The sequence below is a fragment of the Triturus cristatus genome, chromosome 7, assembly GCF_964204655.1.
Source record: "Triturus cristatus chromosome 7, aTriCri1.1, whole genome shotgun sequence".
NCBI lineage: Eukaryota > Metazoa > Chordata > Amphibia > Caudata > Salamandridae > Triturus > Triturus cristatus.
In genome coordinates, this window is record NC_140590.1 from 1,281,561,617 (window position 1) to 1,281,585,435 (window position 23,819).

The window sequence follows — 23,819 nt, forward strand, 5'->3', positions numbered from 1 at the left end:
AATTTTAATTTTGTCAATCACACACTGCCTACTTTTTGGCACGTACCACGGTATACAGCGATGTTACCGCACTAAACTATGGCCCAATGTATAACTAAGGGCCAAAGGTATTACTGTATTGCGTTACCCTTGCTTCACGCATGGTCTTGCATGGGCAACTCAATACGCAAGTCATATTTACAGAGCAACACAAGGCTACTATGCTTGGCCATGCACTGCTAGGTAAATGTGGCAAAAGGCAAGGCAGCGCAAATCGCTGTTCTGCATTACTCTGCACAACATATGTACATTCCTGCCAAATTCCATCTACATCCGTATGCCACTCCACTCTCGGATTTCTTTGTATGCTACTCCAGTGTACACCACTCCACTTTATGCCACTTCATTCTACGCCACTCCACTATACGTTATTCCACTCTATGACACTCTATGCCACTCCACTGCACGCTACTTCACTCCACGCTTTTCCACTCTATGTTATTCCACTGTATGCCACTACACTCTAGGCTATTCCACTGTATGCCACTCCACTGTAAGCTACTCCACTCTACACCACTCCATTGTATGCCACTCCACTTTATGCTATTTCAGTGTACCCTACTCCAATGTACGCTCTTCCACTATATGCTACTCAACTGTACAACACTGCACTCTACGCAACTTCAGTCTATTATACTCAAGTCAGCTCTGCTACACAGTCAATGTGCGACACACCATTCGACTGTACAACACCCCACTCCACTCTACAATACTTCACTCCTCTATACGACACACCACTCCACTCCACTGAACCACACTTAATTCCACTGTAAGCCACACCACTCCACTCTATTCCACAATACAACACAACACTCTACGATAATAGAGTCTGCGATACTGTCTTCACTATACTCTACAACACTCCCCTTAATAACACTCAACTGAATGGCACGAGACAAAACGATCTGAAACAAGTTTTTATTACACAATAAAAACCATTTAAATTCATTGAAAAACACAAAGGTTAAGAATATACTTTAGAAAACTTTATTTAATCTTTCTATTCAAACCCACATGAAATTATACACACATTAGAAATTCTAAAGTTATAGTTATAACTTAAGTTTATACTGTATGCACCACTTTCAACTTTCCTTTCTACCAAACTCTACTCCATCCTATGCTATCCACACTATGCCCCTCTACTACACTCTACGCTACTCACTCTATGCCACTCTACCACAATTTACTCCACTCTGCATTCCACACAGTGGCACCCTATGACACTTCAGTATACCACACGCTACTACACTGTACTCTACCTCACTACACAAGACTGTACTCCACTCTACAACAGTTTACCACTCTCTATGACACACCATACCCCTCCACCTGACGACACACCACTCTGACACTCCTCTACGCCACGTCACTGCACTGTACAACACGCCACTCCACTCTATGACACTTTACTCCACTCTACGCTATGTGACTACACTCAACTCCACCCTACTATACTTTACCCCCACTCTATGTCACTGTACGACATTCCATTCTACATTGCTCCACTCTACAACTCTCTACTCTATACAAGTTCTTTCTACAACACTCTCATACACTACATTCCACTGTATGACACTCAACTACACTCTATGCCCCTACACCCCACTGTACAACAATCTACTCCACTCTATGCCACTGAATGACAGTCTACTCAACGGTATGCCACTCTATGCCACTCTACTCCACTCAGACACTGTACGCAACTCCCTCTATGCCACCCCACCCCACTTTACTCCACTCTACTCTATGACACATGACTCTGCTGCACTGTACTCCACTCTATTCCACTCAACCCTACCACACTCTAAATTGCAACACTCATCCACACTCTACTGTTCAGCACTCTACAAAACTCTACTCAACTGTACACCACTCCAGTGTACACAACTCCACTCTACTCCACTCAACACTCCATGCCCCACCACTCTACCACACAAAACTTCACTGTATAGCCCTGCACTGTACAATAGTGTACTCCAGCAGTCCGTCTGATTGTGCACCACTGTAGTTTATTCTATGCCACTGTATGATACTATATTCCACTCTACGCAAATCCCTCTATACAACTCCACCCCACTTTACTGTACTCTACTCTATGACACAGTACTCAACTCTACTCTAATCTACTACTCCACTCTATACCACTCACCTCTAAGCAACTCTATGCTACTCAACTCTACGAGACTCAAAGCCACTCCATTCTACCACACTCTACTCAACGCCATTCCACTGCATAACACTCTAGTACACTTTGTGGCACTCCACTCTGTGACACTTTCAAACACTCTACAGCACACTACCCCACTCTACTGACCAACAGAGCACTCTTCTCTATGATGCTTTACTACACTGTATGATATACCAGGCCACTCTACACCACTTTAATCTACAACAGAACACTCCTCTCTATTACACTTTAGTCTACTCTAGTCAATGCGAAAACACTCCACTCTACTCCACTGTACAATAGTCTACCCCACTCTATACCACTGTTCGACATCACCCTACGCTCCACTCTACGACACTCTCCTGCACTCTATTCTACTGTATGAGACACCACTCCAATTTAAGACACTTTACTCAACTGTAGGCTACACCACTCCAAGCCACGCTACCCTACAAGACTCTAATGCACTCTATTTTACTTTACTCCACACTACGTTATGCCACTCAACTAGATTCCACTCCAATCTACAGCACAACACTTTACCTCACTCTATTCCACTGTACGATAATCCACCGTATGCTGCTCCACTGTACGATACCCTACTGTACTCTATGCAAGACTCTACTACACTCTGTACCACTCTACGACACTCTACGCCACTGTACTACACTGTATGACACTCTAGGATACGCCACTCCAATCCACTCTCTCCTCTCTACGACAACCACTCACTATATAACAGGGCACTTCACTCTACGACAGTCTCCTCCACTCTACAACACTTTAAAACAGTCTACTGTATGACACACCACTCTATGACACTCCACGCTAAGACACTCTCTGCCACTCTACTGTATTATACTCCACTCAACAACACTTAACTGTATGACATTGTACTCCACTGTATGCCACTACATTGTACAACACTCTGCTCCATATTATGCCACTCTACGACACTCTACTCGATGACAAAAGAACATGGATTTAACCCAGATCACTTGACTGGGGGTGAATCTTTGATTTGTTCCGCATTCTGTCCATCATTTCTGAGTCCTTTGCTTTCTCGCCCTAAGTGCGCCTGGTATGCCCAGACATGGGTTCCAAGCTCACTGTGCCACTGGGTTCAAGCTACTTGGCTGATGTGGGGTGATAGCCTGAAACTGGTTCAGGATGCTGGTCTCTGGACCAGTGCAGGGAGGACCTGGCTTGGGAATTTGGGCTGGACTGTTCCAATGAGGAGCAGGGTCAAGACTGATTTGCATATGGCTGGGTCTAAACTGGGGTGGCATGGTGAGTAAAAAAACGATGGGTTTAACCGAGATCTCTTGACTGGGGTGAATGTTTGATTTATTCCGCCCATCATTTGTGTGTCTTTTGCCTCCATGATCTGATGAGCACCTCAAAAAGATTAGACGGTATGTGGTTTCTGTGTTGAAAAGTGTGTTTTTGTTAAAGGTAACTTTTGGAGGAATGTAGCATGTTGCGTTGCACACCCAAGTACGAAGGAGAGCGGCTAAGCACACACGTCATCCACAATGCCGGGCACAGCATCGCACGGCATGCAATAAAGTTTAGTTCTGGCTTGAGCGGGCCGAATATATGACACCTCAGCTCCTGGTCTCACCTTCAGTTTGTCCCAAGTGATGGCAGCACTGTGCGCATGAAGCAACGCCTCACAAATGGTGCATCTGCAGTTTCTGAGAAACTATCGACAGGAAGCTGTTGATTGGACTGTCACATCACCCTCTCCTGTACCACCAACTGCCATAGTGGAGGTGCCTGGAGGGGAGCTGTGGCTCCTGTGCAAGCTTTCTAGAGAAAGGCACAACCCAATGTCAGATTGTCAGTCTGAGAGTCACGGCTCCCCACCAGGGCCGGACTGGGAGCCACAACCGGCCCTGGCAAAGTGCTCGGCCGGCCCCCTCCCCCCGGCAGGGGGGGGGGGCTCATTGCGAGGGCCGGTTTTCGGCCGATTTTGTTACAGGGCTGATTTTGCAGCTATGCTGCAAAAACGGGCACTGTAACAAAGACGGCCCCCAGGGGCCCAAAACCGGCCCCCACCTCTGCGGCGCACCGGGGGATTGCCCGGTGCCCGCTACGGCCAGTCCGGCCCTGCTCCCCACTGTTATGTGGCTCATGCAGATCAGGCAACATCACCAGGAGCGACCTGTAAAAATTGAAAATAATTGCTGTTAGCATGAGCTGAAGCCATCTTGTTTGTAGCATCCATTTTGTTAGCCATCTGATTCTGCCATTGTCACTGTTGCCTGCTTTTCTATTCTGCTTGAGTCATCAACCTTAGCTAACTCCTTCTGTACTGTGCCAGAGCAATGTATGAGCTCAGAAAGCCCTGTAGCTGCGAGAATGCACCTGTTTGAGCATGTAACTGTCAATCATATCCTACTGATGTAAGCAGTTCTGTTTCCCCTCCCACTTTGCTGACTAAATGATATCCATCTACCCATGTTAGTCGATAGCTATTCCATGTTAGTCGATAGCTATTCCTGTGTAGGCCTGTACCTTCTATTTGTAACTACATGCTTACTCTGCAACAAACTGTGTATAAAAGGCCCATGGTTTCTGTATTCCATGTACTACCTCCTAAAGCGCCTGAGGGTGTTGTATTGATGTAGTCCCACTCATGAGTGATTAATAAACTTGTTATTTTGAAGTCCAGCTTCAGTGCCAATCTCTTCTTTGTTAGTCTAAGGACCCGTGGACAAACTTAAGGGTGAACCCTGCACCGGTGTGTCCCTGAAAAGGCACATTTCCACAGTTTGGCGCCCGACTCGTGGGGCTCATCGGAGACGCGGCCGTCCGAAGGAGTGGTCTTGACAGAGAAATGGAATCTTACTGAGGAGATGTCCTGCATGAGGAGACCCTTTGTCTTTGTAGACCGAAGTGCTTTTCCGGTTTTCCCGATTTGACCCTCCAGGTGGTGGCCGGTCCCGACTGAGATCTCCTTTGGTGCAAGTTTTGCAGTGACCATTAGGTCGACCAAGAGATTGGCAGTTGGAGGTTGGAGACTTTTGTTTGGTAAGGTTGCTGAAGTGACACTCTTGATATTGGATTTGCTTGGCCAAGATTCTGGTTTTGTTTGTTTATTGCAATAAATAAAGGCAGGTAATGTGGAGATTTTTCTCTACTTTGATATATCTGGGGTAAGTAATATTTCACTACAATTTGGTAGCATGCCTGCTTCTAGCACACTTCGTAGGTTGTGTTGCTGTCTTGGTGGTACCAAAATAGATTTAGAAAGTAGTCAGCCGGCTCCCCTAGAGGGGACACCTAGTAGGTACATGTTTATTAAATACGGTATTTCATCCATAATGTATAGTACACTGTGGAACAAATATACGAAAAACTACGATGGCCAGTAAATGGGTCATTTCATTTAAAAAAAGATTCAGTATGTTGAGCAATGTCTGTTTAAACAAAAGAGTTGACAAGATATGTTTGATTGCGTACCAATGTGGGAGAAAGAAGTGCATGAGAGTGAGGAAAGAAGAAGCTATAGCAGAAAAAGAACAGCAAAAAATAATATATAAAAAAGCATTGGAATTGAAAAATAAGGAGATGAAGGAAATAAAGGAAAAAGAAGATAGGGAGCGTTGTTTAGAGGTAACTGGCCAGTACCCTATTAGGCGCCCCATTTATCCCATACTTAATAGACCTCAAGATGATTCTATTTTGTTAGATCGACGAAACCAATACCAAATGTCTGAATATTCCGCTGATGGTCCTAAGGATTCTGATTATGCATAGGAATGCCTAGGATGGGGTAAGGAACCGGTTGAGGTCCCAGTAGATCAGAGGGGTCCCTATGTCGATGCAAACATCTTGGGTTCTACTTATCAGTTTCTGGTTGATACAGGAGCTACTCGTAGTGCTCTGTCTAAACAATTGGTTCCTAGGACTCCTCTGTCTGGTACAATGATGACATTGATAGGGTTTGATGGGACACCTACACTTAGCCCACTGTCACAACCACTTGCATTTAGTCTTGATAAATTCACTGCAACATGTCCATTTCTGCTTTACCCCAACACACCAGATAACATTGTGGGTATTGATATGTTTAGACATTTTCGTGCTACAATACGTTGTTTCCCAGAGGGTGTGCATGTTATTTTAAACGATAACTATCCAATGGTTGAGAGGCCTTGTCTTATTAAAGAGGATATTGCTTTGACATCGTTACCTAGTACCTTGTGGGCTACATCAGATACCGATGTGGGACAAATGGTTATCCCACCAGTACATATTCAAGTGAATGAAGGTGCTTCTTTGCCTCGACTGCCCCAATATAAAATATCTCGGGAAGGCGAAGAAGCATTGATACACATTGTTCAGGATTTGATTAAGGTGGGGGTTGTGGAAGAAGTCCCTTATAATACCTGTAATAGCCCTATTCTTCCTATTTTGAAAATTTATAGATTCATCATCGACTTGCGAGAGGTTAACAAGATCGTATAGCCCCAATATCCGGTAGTCTCTGACATCATGACACTTCTTACTATGGTTCCTCCTACTGCAACTACATTCAGTGTGATCGATTTGAAGAATGCATTCTTCTCGATACCTATTCATCCTGACAGCCGATATTTGTTCTGCTTCACTTTGAATAATTGATCATTCAGATTTTGTAGAGCTCCACTAAGGTATACAGAGAGTCATAGCATTTATAGCCAAGCATTGAAAAGGCAGCTTGATTCTTTGCCTGTGCCAAAAGGGGTGGCTCTTATTCAATATGTCGATGACATCTTGTTGGCTGCTAATACCCCTGAACAGTGTGAAGAAGGAACACTGTTCTTGCTATCATTCCTTGCCTCTCATCATCACAAAGTCTCTTTGAAAAAATTGCAATATTGTGGACAGCAGGTTACCTATTTAGGTCACCTCCTGTCTAAGGAGGGACGTGCACTTACACCAGATCGCATTCAAGCAATTTTAGACACGCCTGTGCCCCGTACTCGGAAGGATGTTCGTGCACTGATTGGCCTTACTTCTTTCTGTAGGCAGTGAATCCCTAGCTTTTTTCACATTGTTAAACCCTTGTTGGCCCTTTTGACTAAAGACACTCTGATGCCCCTCCCATGGACTACTGAATGCCAGCATGCTTTCCAACAGTTGCGTCAAGCTCTTTGTTCTGCACCAGTATTAGGAACTCCAGACTACACTAAGGCTTTCACACTCTATGTACACAAGAGGAACGGTTGTGCTCTCTCAGTTTTAACACAGACACACGGTGATAAGCAGCGTCCTTGTGCATATTTCTCCGCTGTCCTTGGTCCAGTTGCCCGTGCACTGCCTGGGTGGTTTCGAGCGGCGGCGACAGCTGTGTCCATACATCAAAGTGAGGGAATAGTCTTGTCACACAGATTGCTTGTGCTAGTACCCCATTCAGTTGATGCTCTTTTAAATCAAACGAAAACACAACATTTGACTAGTGCCCGCTTGACAGGATATGAATTAACGCTTTTGACTCCTCATATCACACAGAAAAGATGCTAGACTCTGAATCCTGCTACATTATTGCCATTTACAGCAACTCAGTCTCAGTCACAAGAGTTACATGATTGTATATCCCTTACTGAAGAACAAACAAAGGGTCGTGTTGACCTACAAGATACGCCCCTTTCTAGTGTTGATGGGGAACTGTGGGTTGATGGGTCCTGCTTGAAGTTGCCTGATGGCACGACATCCGCTGCCTATGCAATCACAACACTTCAGACAGTAGTTGAGACAGCTCGCATTCCACAGAAGTCAGCTCAAGCAGCCGAATTGATAGCACTGACAAGAGCATGAAAGCTTAGTACAGATCTACTTTTTAACATCTACACCGATAGCCGATATGCTTTTGGAGTGGCTCATGATTTTGGGCAACTCTGGAAGGAAAGAGGCTTTCTTACTTCACATGGGACGCAAATAGTACATGGGGAATTAGTACACAATCTCCTTACTGCTTTGATATATCCTAAGAAAGTGGCAATTGTTAAGTGTAGCGCACACAAGAAAGTGACTGATAAAATAGGAAAAGGCAATGCCTTTGCAGATCACACAACTCTGAGACTGCAATGCAGCTAAGTACTACGCCCATGTATGTAGGTAAGTCACAGGCTGAGCGTTGGCATGATGCCAGACAAGAGGTACTGGATATGCAACGATCTGCTTCTGTTGAGGAATTAGACCAATGGTCTAAGGAGGGAACATTGGATGATGAGGGCTGTTGGAGGAATAAAGAAATGACAAAATGGAAGTTACCCACAACCTATTACATCCTATGATTCACATGGCACATAGGCCGGCACATGTTGGAGCATCCTCAATGGCAAAGCAACTTATGCAAGTTTGGGTTCATCCAGATATTGCCGGTACAGCTAAAAAGATAGTCCAGTCTTGTCTGATCTGTCTCCAATATAATCCTGGAAAGGGAACACGAACTCCAGCAGGAGGGCTTGCCATACCTACTGCACCTTTTGAGGTCCTGCAAATGGATTTCATACAGTTTGAGCGTTGTAACAACCTAAAGTATGTCCTGGTAGTGGTTTGTGCCTTCAGTAACCAGGTGGAGGCATACGCTACAAAAGATAATACAGCTCATACTACAGCAAAGGTGCTCCTAAAGGAGTTTTTCCCCAGATTTGGCATTTGTCGAGTTTTGTGGAGTGACAACTGACCCCATTTCATAGGGCAAGTTGTTGATTACCTCATAAAAGGGTTAGGAATTAAACAGAAGTTCCCTGCTGCTTTTCACCCACAATCAGCAGGGCTAGTGGAATGTTACAATTCTACCCTCAAGCTAAAATTGGCCAAAATACAGGCTTCCACATCTTTGAAATGGCCTGATGCACTGCCCCTAGCCTTGCTATCTATTAGATCGATACCACATACACGATCTGGCCTCACACCGTATGAGGTGGTTTTTGGAAGGCCAATGAATATTTGGAGGATTCCTAATCCACACCCTATACATGATGTACCCTATGTATTGATGAACGACTATTTGTCTCAGTTGACTGACAGTTTGTCTTCTATTTATCAACAGGTTCGGGAGACTCTTCCAGACAGGTCGCAGGGTGAGGGCCATAATCTACGGACTGGAGACTTTGTCCTAACGAAGTCCTTTCAGCGGACCAGCTCCTTGGAGCCTCGTTGGCGTGGCCCTGAGCAGGGGCTCTTGGCTACCAAGACTGTGGTTCGAGTGACCAACCGGAAGAACTGGGTCCACGCAACCCATTGTTGGAAGGTGATGCAGGACCTAGTGAGCCCAGGTGTGTTGGCAGATCATCGCGACATCCTGCACACACAGAAAGGACAAGCTACGACACCTGAAGGACCTGAGGAAGTCTTCCTGGACCACACGATCCCCAGTGCATCTCGATATCAGCTGCGACTCCGGAAGAGAGACTGTTTGAGCCACTGTCCTGGGTAGTGAAAGACTGAGTTACATAGGGGGGTACTCTTTTAGTGGCTACTCATCTCAACCTCAGCGAAGAAACCAATGTCTGCCCAGGACTTTAGGACACCATCTGTTCCGTTGTTCAAAGGCAAGATGAACATGCCTGCGGAGAAGAAATCAACTGCTGCAAAAGTTTGTGATCGAAAGAGTACGTTCATTATTGGACTCACTTTGATTTTTGTCATCATTGCTGCAATAACATGGGTTGTAGAGGGAGTAGCTCCTGCTCGAAAACTACTGACTGCTACTAGTCCTGTACCCATTGAGCACAGATATTTTACTCTCCCTTATCATGAGCAGAAGCATAGAATGTCCTATCTCAACAATACGTTCATTCAAATGTTGCATCACACCCATAATGCTACGAACATTACCAACCGCTTGGGTGTGTGGAATGATGCCAGCTCATCAGAAAAAGGGAGGAACACCTTTCATTCCATTACCGTTTTCACACAATGGCTCCTTCAGAGCCTGGTTTGCACCATTGTGGGCTTCTCATATTGGTTATATTACCAACTTTGATGTAGGAAGACTTAACGCTCAGTTAAGTAGAGTCTGTTACCCTGATAAGGAAGGAGATCCACAAGCTAAAGGAACTGTATTGGAAATGGAGAAGTATCGCTGAGTATCGCTGAGGAAATTCCTCCACGCACTATATTTTCCCTAACACTCAAACTGTCAAGGGTAATGGGCCTCCTGTTATAGCTGTTTCTAGAGCTGAAGCAGACCTTTGTGTGAGTAGTATTGGCAGTATCCCTGTGGGAAAAAGTGACTGTACTACAGTGCTGAACATTACTGAAATGAACAATAGTAGTTTTTTTGTCATTACATAACACCTATTCCATTTGTGGAAGTAAAGGCTATTACCACCTACCTATTGGGTGGTCAGGTACTGTTTTGTGTCCCTTTTGTTACCACCTGTGTTTTTGGCACCTGCATCCTACCACAGAGACTATAAACTGTATAATGACATTTCTAAGAGCCAATTTAAGAGGACAATAAATCACGATGAGGTGGATCAAACTGATACTGCATTGCAGCAGTATATTGCCTTTAATTTAGGACTATTCTTTGTTGGTGCGGCCTTAAACAGCAGAAAAATAAGGCGCTTAACACGTGTTGTAGAGGCTGTAACCAATCAGACAGCCATGGCACTTGGAAACATCACAGAAGAACTACAAATTGCGAGAATTGTGGCGCTCCAAATCAGGATGGTTTTGGATGTGATCCTGGCAGACTGTGGTGGAGCATGTCGCATTATTGAGAGCAGCTGCTGTGTCTACATCCCTGACCACACCCCTTCAGTTTTTGAAGCAATTTCTAAGCTGCACAAGATGGCCACAGAAATCCATCAGGATTCAGGAACATGGACTTTGATTGGATGGCTATGGACTATGTTTACTGTATGGGGCTGGAAGATATTGTCAGTCCTATATATATTTGTTGCGATCCTTTTTATCTGTTGCCGATGTATCCATTGCAGCCTGATGCTCTGTTCCTTTTGTGCTTCTACCTGTACCTCATGTATACCAGTTTAACAAAATGTCAAGAATGTAAATGCCCGACTAGTAACAGACCAAGAAATTAGTGAGTTAATGATGATTGATGTCCATGATATCTTCCATGCTCCTTCTAAATCATAGAGATGTCTTCAGCTAATGCTATAAGGGCCGTCTGTGGAAATCGGAAATAATTTCTGTTAGCATGAGCTGAAGCCATCTTGTTTGCAGCATCCATTTTATTAGCCTTGTGATTCTGCCGTCTTCACTGTTGCCTGCTTTTCTATTCTGCTTGAGTCATCAACCTTAGTTAACTCCTTCTGTACTGAGCCAGAGCAATGTATGAGCTCAGAAAGGCCTGTAGCTGCGAGAATGCACCTGTTTGAGCATGTAACTGTCAATCATATCCTACTGATGTAAGCAGTTCTGTTTGCCCTCCCACTTTGCTGACTAAATGATACCCATCTGCCCATGTTAGTCGATAGCTATTCCTGTGTAGGCCTGTACCTTCTATTTGTAACTACATGCTTACTCTGCAACAAACTGTGCAAAAAAGGCCCATGGTGTCTGTATTCCATGTACTACCTCCTACAGCGCCTGAGGGTGTTGTATTGATGTAGTCCCACTCATGAGTGATTAATAAACTTGTTATTTTGAATTCCAGCTTCAGTGCCAATCTCCTCTTTGTCAGTCTAAGGACCCGTGGACACACTTAAGGGTGAACCCTGCACAGGTGTGCCCCTGAAAAGGCACATTTCCACAGACCAAGGCGATGAGGTGAATTGGGGTTATGAGAAGGCGCGACGTAGGAGCCCTACCTCCACTGAGATTTTTGGGATGGTGGTTAAATCCAGGGGATAAATACAAAGAGTATGCAGTTTCTAATCACAAGATGGGGAGAAAGAGAAGTGCCAGGCTCTAGTGGTCTAGATTAACAAGGGGAATGGGGATTCCACCTGTTGGAATTTAGGGCCCTCACACACCCGGCTGGGTGTCATGCTTCATCATAGGGCGTGCTCCTCGTCAGGTCGGGCTGCAATACCTGACGGCTACTTATGAGGGAGGGTTCCTGGCAGTATTGGGTAGGTCGGCGGACGTGTTGCGATTCCTGCAACTGACACTGGGAATTACCATGTGTCTTTCCTGCCGGGAATTGATGCTATAGACTGCAGACCCGATTAGGGCTTGTCACACTTCAACAGGTACTACATTTAGAGTATTGTTTCGGTTGGTTTATCTAGGCTAACATCACCAGACAACCACCCTTGAGTAGATAGAATTGATTTTGTTAGGTCCTGATGAATCACCGCTAGATCAACTGACCATCAGGCGAGAAGCATGTTGACCACATAACATAGGGGCAAACCTGAGCCATTACCTCTGGAGTGCGCCTCTTCTTTTTAACCAGGTCGGAAGGCCTATTGATATAAAAAAAAAAAAAATCAGTGACATTTCCTTTTCCCGTTTTAATTTTCCTTCAAGTCACTCACTCACACTCACCTCATCTACACTACTTAGGCCCCTCACCCCCACGGCACCTTTTGGAATAAAAGATCTCCGCCAAAGAGCCCCTCATAGGGAGCCCGTCAGGTATTGCAGCGCCGACCTGACAAGAAGCACGCCCTATAATGAAGCATGACACCCAGCCGGATGTGTGAGGGCCCTAAATTCCAACAGGTGGAACCCCCATTCCCCTTGTTAATGTAGACCACTTGAGCCTTGCTCTTCTCCCCCCTTTTGCGATTAGGAACTGCATACTCTTTGTATTTATACGGTTTAGGCACGTATGCTGGACCTGTAGAAAGCCCCCAGTCCCTCTTTCTTGGTGTATAAATCCAAGGGATGTAAGAGGAGAATTAGCTGAGTTATGAGTGGAATGGGCTAAGGTCCTCCAAAGGTCTGGATAGCTAGATTGTCCACTTCCATTTTTCGAGGAAAGAAAGCACACCTGTTCATGATGGAGGCGATTAGTGCATTTCTAATTTGGTCTAGTAAGTGTAGGGTTTAACCAAATGGCGACAGGCTAGAATGAGGCAGTACTGATGCCTTGCTAGTTTTGTAGAGGGCAGTGCAGGTAGATCTGTTGAAGCCTGGGAATCTTAACCAGACTTGTTGTGGGGGGAGTGGGAGACACCATACTGGCTTATTCTCCTCCCAAAGCAAAACTACAGAGAAATGGAGGAATTGGTGTGGATCATGGGCGAGGGGCAAGCAGAGTAAGCAGAGCTTGTGCTGGCGGGGAGACAGGCCCGCAGGGCGGCTCTCATTAGGAAAGCCAAAGAGGAAAAACTATTGCAGGTACATGGGTGTCTTCAGGGAGACTGGTAGGCTGAGTGTGGGTTGGCTGGAGTAGTTGTGAAGGGCGCAGTGTCGCTTAGGCCTTGCGAGGGGACTTAACTTCAGGTTTTGTGGGGCGAGGACTTGCAGTTGGATTTGTCCAAGGCTGAGCAGCGGGCCTGTGACAGGCCAATTCAGGAGGCATATGGAAGTTGCAAGAGGTAGGTGCCTGCATTTGGACTTAATACAGGACATCCCGCCAGTAGAAGACAACACGGGGAAGGGCCTTATCCTGCGGGAGCGGAAAGTAGTGATTTATAACAAGCAGGCACCAGGAGCTAAGGCTCAAGGGGGCAGAAGCATTTATGAGACTGAGGGATAAGTGGAGGTGTTGGGAGAGAGCCTTGACAGGTTTGGTCGAAGGGAAGGAGCTGGGGGCAGGTTGGGGGAGAAGACAAAAGCCAAGGGAGGATTTTCCAGCTCTCTCCACCTCCTATGGTCTTTGGAGCTTGTACCACGCAGAGACTGTACTCACTCTGGATGATTGAGGAGCCCGGGCAATCTGATATGGGAGTGGTGCATAGCGAGGAGGCCATGGACAAGGACAAGTTGGGTATGTTGCTAGTTCTAGGACAGGAGCGGAGTGAACACCATTCCCAGCAGGAAGATGTCTGTGCAGCTCGCTTACACCGCTCTGAAGCCAGAGGCCAGGTCTATGTGGACTTCTCTGAGATAACTTGGGACCATACTTTGGAACAGGGAGGATGGCTTAATGAGGCCTCATTCCAGAAGACGGCCAAGGCATTAGATTTGGTATGTTTAGATGAGTTTGGCGATGTGGGATGTTAGGGATGGCAAAGTGCCTGGAACAAGTGTGATGGTGAGCTAGGTAGTTTGGCAAGTGTGTGAGGAGAATACATTATTAGATTACGGTGATGATGAAGTGGAAGAGGGAGAGATTATAGATTGAGATTGGGGAAATTAGTCAAAATGGTGGGCAGAGCCTAGTGAACTGCATCACGGGTGTGCCAGTACTAAACAAAAGGAAGAAGTTTGATGTTCTGCAGAGCCTTAGGATAAGGCGACAACATCTTCCGAGAAGGAAAGTCAGCCGGTGGCTGGATGGCAGGCTTCAACAACGACCTCGATCCTAATACCATGTAAGGCTGCTAAAGGTGGTTTGAATATGATAAAAAGGTCTGTGGTTGTTAGATGTGACTGAGAGAACAGGGAAGTGAGGCTGCTAAAGGGCAGGTATGTCCAGGGCCAAGGTATAGCAATGGAGGCGGCTGCACAGTCAGGGTCAACACGTAAGGCTGAGGCCTTTAATGGAGCAGATGGGTAAAGAGAAGAAAAAATGAAGGATGCTGTACAGGAGGGGGGTTCCCATAGAGAAGACAGGGTGAAGAAGAAAGAGAGCAAGGAATTAAAGGTTAGACAGTTGCCCTATATCGGAATTTTTATTTGCAAATTCTCTTTATTGAATATATAATAGACGACAAAGATCTAACAAACGGAGGACCTGTAAGAAGAACAACAAATTAAGGCCATTATCCACATTACATAGTATGACATTTGGACAAGAGCATACATGGTAGAATCAATCCCAACCACTACATCCCCGGATCAGTCTCTTAGAGCTATGCTAGGGGAGAAAGGGACAGATTGTAGTATCACCCTTATCCCAAATTATCTTGAGAGGATTCACATTCCAGTGATAAAAACACTGAGAGGAGACCCACAATGTCTCAAGAGATATATGGGGTTCTACTGTTGGTAAGTCAATGGAAACTTTAGTGTCTAGCCATGTGGGACATTTCAAAATATACATTCTGTCCTCTGTTCGTTGGGCTATTTAAACTATGGAGGCAGAAGGGAACTATCAGTTTCATGCAAATAAAACATGGGAAAGAAGGAGAAAAAAAAACTCTCTTAAGAAAGAGGGAAGAAGGGAGAGGATGCGCTGAGGGGGTCCAATCTCGATGAGAAGAATGTCAAAATGGTCGGGAGGGAGGAAAGGAAGTCCTCTGACCTAAGTGGACCTTTCCGGGTTCCAGTGAGTCATCAAACAGTTGTAGAGCACGTAGTCAGGGTGGAACCTGTCAGGAGTGTCTGGTCATGGTGAAATAGTGTACGAGGGGCTGCCAGGTCAGAGTAAATCTTGCATCTGTGTGGTTAATACGAGCAAATAAGCAAATCAAGGTCTAAAACATTCCACAAACAGAGGAACCAAGTGGCCATTGGGTGGGGGGGGGGTTTAGGGGTGCATTTTGTTTCCAAAATAAGGTGATGGACGGCTTAGCCGCCCCTAACAAATGTAAAATCAAGCGCCAGTCCGTGTGTGTCATCGCAGTTAGTGTTAAAGGCTTAATGCCCAGGAGGGTAACTATCGGTGCTGAAGCAATAGGAAACCCCACTATCTCCTTAATGTGACTGAGGACTTCCTTCCAGAACATTGTGAGGTTTGGGCATGACCACCATATATGAATAAAGTCTTCTCTATCTCCCTGGCACCTCCAGCCAGTAAATCGGGGGGAAGTTTGGAAACATTTGGTGCAAGCGGGTTGGGGTATAGTACCATCTCGTCATTACCTTGTACGCTGATTCACGTTGCCGCGTACTCTGGTATACTTTCGGGATATATCGCCATACACGATCCCAACCCTCTGGCGGTATATCCCCTTCCAAATCTGAAGCCCACCGTGTTCGATATCCATGGGGTATGGGTCTCTGGGAATGCTGTAGTACGGAATATGTGTGGGAAATCAGACGCTGTGAGCCCTCAAATTTCCAAACCAGGGATTCGAAAGCAGTAAGTTGTCTGGTGGCCCCTTGGGTGAAGGTCTGGGAGTTGAGCCAATGACGTATCTGGTAATATTGCATTCGTGCCCCTTCTGTGATGTGAAAAGCGCATCTGCATTGATCAAATGTAAGGAACTTGTCGCCCTGAAAAAGGTCCTGAATAACTCAGCATTCACCGTCCGTCCATGCAAAAAATGCCTGTGGTTGCATGACAGGAAGAAACATAGGGTTACGAGCTATAGGCGTATTGGGGTAGGGGAATGTAGTCAGCCCACGGGGTAACACTAGCTTATTCCAGATCTCCAGGACTGTCTTTGTGGGGGTAGCTATGTATGCACTGCGGGGTCGAGCCCCACAAGAGTGTCAAGCCAAATCCCATAAAGGTCTACAGGATACCACAGGGTCTAAGTAAAACCAGTGTTTTTCGCTCTCGCGAACCACCCATTCCGATATGTACCGGAGGTGACAAGCCCAGTAGTATTCCAGAAGCTTAGGACACGCCAGTCCCCACCGGTCACGTGGCAGCATCAAGATCCTATTAGAGAAGCGTGGTTGGGAATTCCCACATATAAATTTGGTGAAATCCCGCTGTAAGGCCAGGATATCAGACTGTGGTATTGCAGTGGGGAGGGACTGAAAGAGGTATAATATTTTGGGGAGAAGAGACATTTTAATAGTGTTGATGCCGCCAAGCCTTGTAAGAGGAAGGCCCTTCCATCTATGTAGTTCCTCCCAGATAGCGCGTCTATATCTAGGCCAGCTGGACGAGGTCCTTGTCGAGAGCATGGGAGTTAGATCTAGGCCCAGGTACCGAATCGATTCATCAGTCCACTGTACTGGGATCAGTTCCCTCAGGACCTGGACCTCTTCGGTCTGAAGAGTAAGGTTAAGGGCATGGGATTTGGCTAGGTTAATCCGATATCCTGATGCCTCTTTGAAAGACCGCAAGAGAGTAGCTACCGCAGGGAGGATGGTAGAGGGGAAAGAAAGTGAGAGAAGGAGTTCATCAGCGTAGAGGGAGGCTTTATGTTCGTAACCCCCATAGGGATACCCGATAGTCTGGTTGCGGCGGACGGCGATGGCCAGGGGTTCTACCACTAGAGCAAACAATAACGGGTATAGGGGGCACCCCTGCCTGGTGCCGGGATAGATGGAGATAGGGGCAGTGAGACGCCCATTGAAGCGAATACGAGTGGTAGGTCTCGTGTAGGTGCGCCATTAGTTCGGACATCATCTCCGGGCCCAGTCCCACCCTTTGTAAAACCGCTCTGAGGATACCCCAATCCACTCGATCAAAGGCTTTCTCTGCATTGAGGGACACCAGGCAGGCAGGGATGTTTCTATAATTACCCGTAATTGCGGGTAAAAGACCAGGTTGAAAGTGACTGGAAGGCCATCCGGGCCCGGGGTTTTGCCAATGGGAAGTTGTTTCAGGGCCTTCGTCATGGGTGATAGAGTCTTCCATTAATTTCGAATGGTGAGCATCAATAGGATCCCAAGGGCAGGAATTTAGAAAATCACTGACAGCTTAGAGAGAACAAGGTGCATTGGCGTAGAGTTCTCTATAGAAGGTCTATAATTTCAAGCTTTTATCAGCCTCCGAAATAGCCCATGTGGCGTCCAGGCGTTTAAGTTTAGAGATATGGGCTTGCGTGGTCTGTGCATGGAGGTGTTGTGTCAAACATGCCCTAACCTTATCTCCCCCTGTATAGACATTTTGTTTAAGGGCGAGGAAGAGTCCCTCTGCCTTATTGGTGCGGTGCAAGCGCAGTTGGCTCCGCAATTCAGCAAGGAGCTGGTTATGAGTCTCTTGAATAAAGAGAACATAGGGATCTTGATGCAGTATATATCACCAAACCTGATGCCTCTTATTAGGGGAGTTCAGCCCTTTTACATTGAGAGAGAGAAACTTGATAGGACTAGCCATAATATTTCCAGAGAAGAAGAGAACCCTCTGCAGCCGTCACAGTAAGACCATAAGCGTGTAACTTCCCCCTCAATACCCCACTACAGGCCCATAGGTGTTCTTCACGAAGCCCCACATCAACAGAACACTATTGAGCAGACCAAGAATGCCACAATGAAGCACTCCCATCCCACAGTCTCCCAGAAACAGCGCATCCTGAAAGAAAAAATAAACAAGTGGGGAAGGGAGAAATATAGGAAACATAAGAAATACAATAACAAGTGGCCAGTTGAGCCACACGATACAGTCTGTCGAGAACAGCCCATTATCAATCCGAAGGGCCATTCAGGAAAAGTCACTCTCCTAAGAAAGTCTGAGAAGGGGGCGGCAGTCGAGAGAGGTTTGTGGATCTTCACAACCACCGGCCCGTGACAGTACAAGAAAAGTTAGTGGTTGCTCTGACCACCGGGCCATCTCAAAGGAAATCTACATCAATGTTGATGGCGGGGCTGCCCCAAGCCATCTCTGCACCATATTGAAGATCCAGGAGCTACCCTCAGATGTGTGCGACATCTCATACCTCATCAAGGAGTAGGTGGAGTCAAGACTTTATGTCACAGGTTGAAGTTTAGGCGTCGTCGGAACTAGCTGTAAGAATCACCAGGGAAGATCTAAGAACAGGCATATCCAGAGAAAGTTACTCCTTATGGTCTGGCGATCGAGCTGGAGAAGAGGAACCTCTCAGAGAACGAATGTGGCTTATGATATATTGTTTGACTTGGGAAGATTCAAGTTCTTGCATGCGGCGCTTGGACCTAGGCAGCATGAAGGTGGATCATATCGGGCAGAGGGGCCATCTCGGCGTTCCCACGGTGACAACAGGTCCTCACCCTCAGGCTCCAAAGGGAGCTGCAAAAGCTGTTGTGCTTCCCTCAGGGAGCGTAGGCCACGTTGTTTGCCTTACCAGACAAACATCAGAGCAAAGGGGTGGCCCCACTGGTACTTGATATTGAGCTCTCTGAGCTTGTTTGTGACGGTTTTGAAGTCCTTTCTCCACCTGAGTGTGGCCGGGCCAGGTCCTGGAAGATTTGAATTGAGAGTCCATTATACGAAACAGATTTGATCCCTTCAACTTTTTTCAAGATGGCTTCCTTGTCAGCAAAGTAATGAACTCTGGTAAGGATGTCTGGGATAAAGTCATGCTGATTGCGAGGGCCAAAGACTCGATGAGCCCTATCAAGCAGAGGCAGCGAAGCGTCTTCGTTCTCTCTGGTAGCCTGTAGGAGTTCCGCCGTATACGCCATAATGTCCTTTTCTTCCATCCCCCGTGGGACCCCCCCTAATGCGCAGGTTATTTCGCCTACTGCGATTTTCCAGGTCTTCTTGCTTCAGCTGTAGGGTGATATTTTGCTCTTCTATTTCTGTCAGTTATTTTCACAAGTTTTCATGATCCTCCTCCCTGGTGCGTTCAAGGTCGTACACTCTACCACTGATCTCCGTGATCTCCTGGCAGATATCTTGCATCCCAGCCTTGAAGTCCTGTTTAAGGGATCCAATTTCGTCCTTGATTTCCTGAAGAAAGGACGCCATACATCGCTGGGTGATTGGCACTTCTGAGTTGGGTTTCCCTGACGCTGGGATGGAGGAGTTAGAGTCTTCCTGAACCTGCAAGTTCGTTTTGGACCAAAGGGAAGTCACTGGATTGTCCTGTGTCGCAACAGATTCAGCATCCTTGTTTGCTTTGTTTTTAGGGGGCATGGCGGAATGGTTGGCGGAGACCACAGTTCCAACCGTAGATAAGACCCAGCCCCCAAGTCAAAGTGAAAGGGAGGTGAATAGCGCAAGTGTGGTGATCCCGTCCCTATATGGCCAGGTTAATCTTGGGTTCGGTCAAGGAGAGAATAGTTGTCCAACAGCTCTCTACTTGCCCCTAGCCGACTATTCCATTACAGGTGTATGCTAGGTGAGGTCCCCGTGATTCACAGCAAGGCCCAAGAAGCAGGAGGTAGCTCGGGGCTCATCTCTGTTCCACAGATCGCGGCACAGGTCTCAATGTCAAAAAAGGGGGGGGGGGGGGACTCTCGCCTCACATGGGGGAACTTCAGGACCCGCTTGTATCCTATCGGGACTCTCCGCTTCGCTCAAACCCCAAAATGGTGGCGGGAGGCCGTGCTTCCAAGAACCCCCCGCACAGTCAGGCCTGGGGTGTTGCTTGCCTCTCCCACTGCTCAACAGGGTCTCCCCAGTCCAATCACACAACAAAACTCACTGTGTTTCCCTGGTCTGTATGCCACCGCTGCATCATCCGGATCTAGTAAGCCGGGCTCAGCTATGTAATCATCAGGGATAACGTGGGGGTACATGGCGCCGCCGCACCGTCCCCAGAGTCTAGAAAGCTTCAAGGGGCAAGCGAGGACTATGGGGTCACTCCGGTGTGCTATCCCCTCATTTGCATGTCCCAGGACCGGGATCGCGGCCCAGAGAACTTTCACGCTGTAGGGCTCGCGCCCTAAGATGGTGGCAGAAACGATCTCCAGGGAAGCCGTCAAAGTTTGCAGGCTTCCAGGCATGGTTGGGTCTCCCTCAATCTGCCAGAAGCTCATCTGAATGCAACCACCTCCAGGCAAAGCACCCTGCCCCGGCTAGCAGCCCCAGAGGCAGGGAACACCAGCAGCACCGGAATGCGGTGAGGGTACAAGGTGCCACCACACCATCCCAAGCGTCCAGAAAGCCTCAGGGGGCAAGCGCCGATTCCCGGGTTGCCCCGGTGCGTTCTCTTCACCTACGCACCCCAGGCCCAGGATCGCGGCTCAGTGGCCCTTCACGCTGCAGGGCCCGTCTCCCAAGTTGGCGGCAGGAACGATCTCCGGGGAAGCCTCCAAAGTTCTCAGTCTGCCAGGCACGAACAGCAGCACCAGGACGCGGTGGGGGTAAAAGGCACTGCCGCACCGTTCCAAGCTTCCAGAAAGCCTCAGGGGGCAAGCGCCAACCTCGGGGTCGCTCAGTTGCGTTACCCCCTCACCTGCGCACCCCAGGCCTGGGCTCGCGGCGGAGCAGCCCTTCACGCTGCAGGGCTAGTCTCCCAAGATGGCGGCGGGAGTGATCTCCGACGGAGCCTTCAAGGCTCTCAGGCTGCCAGGCATGACAGAGTCCCCCTCGAGCGGCCAGAAGCTCCCCACAGTGCCACTGCTTCCAGGCAAAGCTCCCTGCCCCGGTTAGCAGACCCGGCGGCAGGGAACAGCAGTAGTCTCGGGACGCAGTGGAACAGAGACCCGGAGCCGTGCGTCTCACTCCATTTGCGTCTTGAACACGCTCCCCTATGGGCATCTTTAAACCACTGGAGTGCACCTGAAGGTAACCACCATGGGAGCAAATTTGGAAAGGAGACTATGTGGACATTTTGAAGCTGTTACATTAAAAGGTGAGAGAAAAAGAAGGGTCTATGGAAGAGGAATGGGGGCTAGCTCGGAGGCCCAGAGTCCCAGTTACCATTGGAAATTGGACCACACAACTATAAGAACCCTAGAATATTAATTCAGGGGTGTCGAGTTCCTATTGCCCGACATCCGGGACACATTGGGGTGAAGGACAACAGACTGGGATGAGAAGCAGTGTGCTCCCTCCCCCCTTTGAGGTTGTCATTTATATTTTGTCTCTGGGACAAGTAGGCCTAGCCCCCTGCAGCACAAACCCTTTGGCTGCCAGTGTATAGTTTCACATTATGGGTCAGGGAAGAGCATTGTCTGCAGTCAAGGTATTATTTGGGTCCATAGGTTAATGTTGTTCAAACTTGTATTTATGGTTCATTAATGCAAAGCCTTTATTAATAGAGTGAACTCTCTAAGGATATGCAGTAAGCTCCGACTGCACTACTGACAGTGGTTCCACTATAAAAATGTGTACACACGTTTGCAGATTTTAACAATATGAGGCTCTATATAATGCTCCCTGAGTGCTCTCTGATTAGATGCAAATATTTGCAGAAACTTAAAAAGCAAGATTGATGATTCTTTGCTTTCAAAATAAAATGTTCATAATAAAATGCAACTAGGACAAAAAAAACGTTTTGCTAAACTACTGTGAAATTTTAGGTACACTTTTTGAAGCATCATTTAGTAAAATGTGTTGATGCATGCTAGTATTTCCCAAAATATTCATGATGGAAAATCAGTTGAACCAGTTTCAACAAGTTTATGGGAAACATGAAAATAAACATGCCTTGACAAAGCCAATATGTTTGACATTGTTGGTAAGCCCTTTGGTTTTGTCAATGCGTCTCATGCTTTGACATGGCTTTTGTAAAATGTTATTGTTGAGGGTGCTGTTATTGCACCATTATAACACCATTGGTAAAAAGCAGAACAATGTTTCTGTCTCAAAAAGCACACATTTCCACTGTAGTTCCTGGCACTGAAAAAAACTAATTTGTGTGCTGATATGCTTCTTGTGAAAGAGCAGAATGCTGTCACTCACCATGAAGTAGGCAGGCATATAGTTAGATAGAATTTTAATAAAAACAAAAGGCCTTTGTTAACGGCAGACCTAATTAGTGGCTGAATTTTTAAAGAAAGTAACAAAAGTGCACCCTTGCACTAGTAAATTCACGAGAATTTACAGAAGCAGGCTAGGAAATCGTACTCGTGGAAAATACTTTTGTACTGCATTTTAGCATAAGCAAAAATGCATGAGCGGATTTGTTCATGCAAAAATCTGTTGAGCGTTTTCAAGTTTGCTTTCCCTCCAACGACTTTCTACCCAACCCTGGAAGAAGTTTTACTTCTGCCCTTGCGAGGAGAACATTTCCAACCTTTTTCAGTATGGGAAAAGATTAAAGAAGAACTGGTGAAAACACCAAAAACATGCAAGTTAGTAGGTTTGCACAAACCCAAAAGGGCATTCCAGCCTTGGAACTATTGCTTACCACTACCTTCAGCCCCAGTATGTAGATGTGTGGAAAGCTGGCAAAATAAGGGAATTGTGGAAAGCTGGCAAAATAAGGGAATTGTTAGTATTTAGACCCTACAGTAGTATGAGCGCTGCCATAATCAGAGAAGTTATTATCAGAGCTCTTATGTAAAGAGATTGCTGCCATAATGTGTTGCCACCCTACGTGGCATCAAAGGGACAAGTGGATTATTTTACAGGGCAAGTAGATTTATGAAGCAACCTGCACCATGGACAAGTAGATAGTTTATTCCTCATACCCCTGTCATTAAATGGTACCGTAATAAGGATTTCTGACCTCACTTCAAGTGACATGATCCTAGGACCTTGACTAAGGAGTAACATCAACTGTGGCCCTCTCACTGGAATTGGGCACATGCAGGCTCCTTGGCTTAGTCCTGACGAGACGCAACCAGGATAAAGACAGAATTCCTCATTGCAAAAGAAAACATGAGCTGAGCTGAAAAATATCGGCTGCAACCTCACTTAAGGTAAAAACAAAAACAGGGTACACACCAGGGTGGAGCAACAATGGGCCAATGAAAATCCCCAGTCACCTTTGGCTGCCACTGTGCCTCTCGCACCAAACCAGCCACCATTCTTAAGACGTCAATAGCGCAGCACCCCCAGCAGACCAGCTGCTCGTCCTAATATTGCCTTTTATCTGGTGTGCTGCTTCTTTTGAATCTTTCCCTCAAACCCAGCCAGGGTGCTCTTCTG

General features: G+C 46.7%; 1 protein-coding gene across 4 annotated transcripts in view; it reads right to left on the bottom strand.

Moving 5' to 3' along the window:
* Positions 1–23,819, bottom strand: part of LOC146811879 (sulfotransferase 1B1-like) — a 368,180-nt gene that overhangs the window by 189,105 nt on the left and 155,256 nt on the right. The gene's annotated exons all lie outside the window — the stretch shown is intronic.